The sequence below is a fragment of the Rutidosis leptorrhynchoides genome, chromosome 2 (genome assembly GCF_046630445.1).
Source record: "Rutidosis leptorrhynchoides isolate AG116_Rl617_1_P2 chromosome 2, CSIRO_AGI_Rlap_v1, whole genome shotgun sequence".
Lineage (NCBI taxonomy): Eukaryota > Viridiplantae > Streptophyta > Magnoliopsida > Asterales > Asteraceae > Rutidosis > Rutidosis leptorrhynchoides.
The window spans coordinates 504,827,026-504,833,059 of record NC_092334.1 but is presented as its reverse complement, the minus strand read 5'-3'; positions in this window follow the sequence as shown (position 1 = coordinate 504,833,059).

The window sequence follows — 6,034 nt, the reverse complement described above, 5'->3', positions numbered from 1 at the left end:
TTCTTGATAGTTCTATCTTTTCCCGTAACTTCTGGTAATTTAACCAATCAAGATTGTGTTATTACAATTTATTAAAACATTAGTTATGATCATTTGAAACTTCATACCTACAAATTCTGGACCATTACAAGCAATGCTTAGTCACAAGAAGAAGAAACGAAGGGACAAAACTCCGAAATACAAATTGGGGTATAAATCGCAGCAAATAAAAGAAAGCATTAACTGGGGATGACAATAACTATAGAAGACAGAAGCAGGAACTTTGAAATATAAGGGAGAATATAAAGCCCGATAACAACACAAAAATTACAAACCGTGTATATCAATGTGTATCGCAACATAAAGACACGGGAGAATTAAAAGCACTATAACCCCAAGGGCAAAATAGAAGTAAGCAGATTCCTCCGGTGAAAGTTGGAAAAGGAGAATGATTGTTGCGATAGTAAGGATAAGGACAATGATCAGAACTGGATTAAGCATTTTCACAATCTTTTGAATTTGAGAATTGTGTATAGGGGTGGTAAAAGTAATGAAACGGAAGGGGTCAATTTATAGCGAAATATAAAACATAGCAATCGAGGCAAATTACTCATTTAAATCAAAAAAAATCTTAATTTCCTTAAATTCCGAAGAACCAAATCTTATTTAGATTATGAAGATTTTCTATTCCTTAAATTATGGAAATCAATCGTTAATACATCAAGAGTTAAGACGAATCTCTATTCTTCATTTCACTCTTTTACGATAACTTCTCTCATACGCTTCAAATAATCGGATTGTTTTATCCATATTATTCAACTGTGATAAAACTCTATTTATCAACACATATATGTCATGAAAACATTTTTATTGTTAGTCATGACGACCTCACTCAAATTTCGGGACGAACTTTCTTTAACGGGTAGGTACTGTGATGACCCCGAAATTTCTGACTAAATTTAAACTTAATCTTTGTATGATTAACATTTCCGACACGATAAGCAAAGTCTGTAAAACTGAATCTCAAAATTTTTGTACTATTCAAATACCTTTCGGTTGTTCTCGACGATTTGCGAACAATTATATGTAAATAGATACATATACTATAACTTGAAAACGTAACAAAGTGTTGTGTATATGATACTGTGCATTAAAATTATTGGTTTGGTTATCTAATTGATATATTTAACTACGGAGTTAAAAGATTATGTCAAAAGATTGAATTAAAAGATATTTATTGAGTCCCTTAAGGATTATGACACTATTACGGGTCTCTGTTGTGAGGTCCATGTTGATTTAAGGAATCATTCATTTTATTGGTATTCGGAATAAATGGTAAAGTGTTAGATAATGAAAGTTAGACAAAAGTAGTGGAGAACTAAACTGCATAATATTCAATTGATTTTGTTTTAAACATACGAGAACGTTTTTCGATATTATAGAATTTGATTGTTAAAATGTTTTTTTTATGGGTTTTCAATGATATGAAAATAAAAATAAAGATAAAATAAAGGTTTCTAATGAGCACTAAAAGACTACAACATTTCATCTCAAGATTTCAAGTTAAAATGATGGAAATCACTAAACCTGCGCACTTGCACGAGAAAAATCATAACTAAATCATACTGACTCGAAAAAGGGTGATTCCGGTATCCAGACGTCCGTAACTCAAAAATCTACAACTTTCATGAAGACACCATACGCGGACCACGTACCTATCTACGCGAAACGCGTAATGTTTGTCGACATAAAAAGTTTGTCGACATAAAAAGTGATGGCGGCTTGTTTTTTTCCACATTTTATTATTAAATTTACATTATTATATTTATTATTATATTACATATGTACATATATATATGCGCACTTGCGAACACACAGAGATATATCAGAATCAGTTTTTATCAATTTCAAAATATTAGAAGTTATATACTACAATAAGTTATGTACGGGTGTTTTTAATTCGGGTTTCAAACCGTTTTAAACTAAGGAAATTATGGGTTATTGCCAAGGAGCTTATGGGTAATGTTCGGGGATATATTTATGAATCAAACCTAGTGTTTATCATCTCCGTTACGTCTACATATTTTCCTACAATATTGAATCTCAATATTGATAAGTAAGCACTCATATTTTATCTTTTATATATTAATGATGTATCCATGTCTAGTGCTCGAGTATATATATTTATACATACTTGTATGCTAAATTTTTTCGTTAAACAATTATAATGAATCACGAATTAAATACAAATATTACTGGTAAAAGGTATATGATATACATGTTTTTGGAAAGCTGGCGAAAAATCAATAACTTTTCATTTAGATATCGAATAGTTTCGATGAACGGGTTAAAAGATATGGTCAATTGAATTATAATTGACGTTAATTGAAATTGCTTTTGAATCTGCAATTAATATTTAAACAACTTGTTTGTAAGATTAATAAATTGAATTTTTGAATATTACCAACCGAGTAAATGAATCCTTATATAAGGCACGTCTCATTTTGTTGAACTAAAGTCAAAATGACTTTTTGAAATGACCTTTGATAAACTTTTGTATGTCGATCTCGAGCATTAGGGTTGTAATACACTATGACCAGACCTAGCTTGATAGACATTTATTGACCAACATATGTTCTCTAGGTTGAGATCTACGATTATTTGATAATCCGAGTTTCAGTCACATTACGATGAACAACTTTGTGTGCTGCTAATTTGAGTTTATAGTCTCCCTTTTTAAATACTTTAAATATTTTTGGGCTGAGAATACATGCAATTTATTTTAAACGCGATAAGACACAAGTACATACTAAATTCTACACTGAGTTTGAACCGAAAATCCCTTAGCTTTGGTAACTAGTAACTACCGGTTATAAGAACTGGTGGGCGCGAGTAGTTGTATATGGATCCATAGGGCTTGATATCCCCGTCCGAGCTAGAGCACTAGCCTTTTAACGGACGTATGCTATTTGAGAAGCGTACACGTTGGTTTGCGTGTATTATTAAGATGATTATACAAAGGGTATAAATTATATATACGTTAAGTTTAGTTACCAGGGTGCTCAATCTTGTAGAATATTTTGATAAACGTTTCTGGATGAAACAACTGAAATCTTGTGATCCACTTTTATATACAGATTATGCGAAACACTAAAGCTATGAACTCACCAACCTTTGTGTTGACACTTGTTAGCATGTTTATTCTCAGGTTTCCTAGAAGTCTTCCGCTGTTTGCTTATATGATAGACAAGCTATGTGCATGGAGTCTTACATGGCATATTTTTCAAGAAAATGTTGCATTCACCAAATCATCACCATGTATCTTATTTTGACTGCATTGTCAATGGAAGTACTGTTGTAAACTATTATTTACAGTGATTGTCTATATGTAGAAATCATCAGATGTCGAAAACCTTTGATTTAAATATTCATATTTGGTTTGCCTTTTCAAAAGAATGCAATGTTTATAAAACGTATCATATAGAGGTCAAATACCTCGCAATGAAATCGATGAATGACGTGTTCGTCCATATGGATTTGGAGCGATCGTCACATATAGTAGACTCAGAGAGATCTCCCGAGGATTATAGTATAGCCTGTTTATGAAACTCGGATGCAGGGCAAACAATGATTCAGGTTCATTGTGTTCTTCAGGTTGGGGTTGTGGTTGTTGTTCAGGTTGTTGCTGCTGAGGTTGTTCAGGTTGCTGCTGTGGTTGTTCAGGTTGCTACTGTGGTTGTTCCTCTAGTTGGTTCACAATTGGTGGTTATTGTTGTTCTGCCATTATTGAAGACTAAAGATGGAAGATTGAAGATTTGAAGATTTGGGAATTTTGAGAGAAAAATGGAATTTTGAAAGTTAAAACGGAAGGTTATTATGGAAAATGGATCACTCTATTTAATCTTTTGGATTGGTGGAAAAAGTGCAGGAGAGAGAAAATGGCAACTGTCATCTGCAGGTGCGTGGGCAGATTTGACAGGCTGGCATGTTTTCGAGGGACATCCGACGGTTGACATGACGTTTAATTGGCTTGGACACTCATCACTCCCATTAAGCATTAAATGCAGTAGGGTTTAATTCAAAAATGAAGTTAAAGACCACAAAATAAATTTCGTATTAACAACAAAAATTCTCTTGTTACATTTAATATGTCGTGTATTTAATTTAAATCATTGGAGGTAAATGAGGTTCAATTAAGGTATCAAATTAATGTTGTGAGCTATTTATTACTTTATTTTACACAGAAGATGACCATTTTATAAAATACCTTGTTGTACTGAATGTTTTGCATATAGGTAGTAAGCAAAAGAGTGTGCATTACTGGTTTACCCTGTATGTTGTTGAACTAGCAAACCAACAAAGTTGTCTTTTATTTTAAAGTTCAAGCATACCCAGCTCAGAGATGAGATAGTTAAAACATTTCTCATCTAATGGCTTTGTGAAAAGATCTGCTAACTGCGGGTCTGTTGAAATGAATTGAAGCTCCACATATCCTTTTTGAACATGATCCCTTATGAAGTGATATTGAACATCAATGTGCTTTATCCTTGAGTGCATCACATGATTTTTGGTAATGGCAATTGCACTGGTGTTGTCACAGCAGATTGAAGTTTTTGTAACATGAACACCATAGTCCTTCAGCTGGCTTTGCATCTATAGTACTTGAGCAGTACAACTACCAGCAGAAACATATTCTGCTACAGCAGTTGATGTGGACACATTATTTTGCTTTTTGCTGGTAGAGCTGACTAGCCTACCACCTAGTAACTGGCAACCACCAGTAGTACTTTTCCTGTCTATTTTACATCCTGCAAAATCAACATCTGAATACCCAATTAATTTAAAATCCTGGTCTTTGGGATACCAAAGACCACGTTTAGCAGTACCTTTCAGATATCTAAATACCCTCTTTACTACAAGCAAATGTGGCTCTTTAGGATTAGCTTGATATCTGGCACATAGATATGTGACAAACATAATATCTGGTCTGCTGGCTGTGAGATAAAGTAGGGACCCAATCATACCTCTATACTCAGTGATATTAACTGGTTCACTATTGGGATTAGTATCTATTTTGATGGATGCTGCCATTGGAGTCCCTATATTTATTAAACAGGTCAGACCAAATTTCTTTAACATATCATTGATATATTTATCTTGACTTATATAAATCCCATCATCAAGTTATTTAATTTGCAATCCTAAAAAGTATTCCAAATCTCTTTGTAAACTCATTTCATATATCTTTGTCATAAGTTTTGAAAACCTTTAACAATGTTTTTCATTTTTGAAACCATAAATAATATCATCCACATATATCTTTACCAATAAGAGATAACCATTTATCTCCTTTGATAATAGAGTGGTATCAATTGTTCCAACTTTAAAACCTAAACCTGTGAGATACACATGAAGTGTCTCATACCATGCTCTTGGTGCATGTTTCAGGCCATTGATATCAGCTAAAAAGTCACGTTTTCACCCCGATATTAAGACCCAAAAATAATAAAGTTCCAAACTTTATAGCCAAAATACCCGCTTCATCGGTTAAAATTGAAGAACAAGTGATTACGAAGATGATGCAAGAAGAATCAAGTAAATCGGAGCTAAAACAAAGATTCTAGAGTGAAAACGGTGAAAGACAAGAGATCAAGTTACGATCCAGCAAATCAGCAAGCCAAACGGCTTGCCAAACGGGTTGCCAAATGGCTTGCCTGGATTGCAAACGGCCTGCCACACACCCAGATCAAATGTGCATGTTAAACGGGCTAACCTGGCAAACGGCCCCTACAAACGGCCTGCCAGCCGTTTCCAGGCAAATTTATAGCTTATTTAAAGGGTCTTTGTCATTCATTCCAACATACACTTCAATTCACTTCTTTCTCTCTATTGTACAATATTAGTCATACTCTCAAGGTCTTCGACTCCGTGTGGGAAACATAGTACCAGGAGAAGAACGCCGAAGATTGTATTAGGAGCGGTCTGGAGTTTGAAGTTGTCACTTTTATATTCAGAACTCATTTAATCTACTGGTACTTCTATCCTTTGTCTTTAT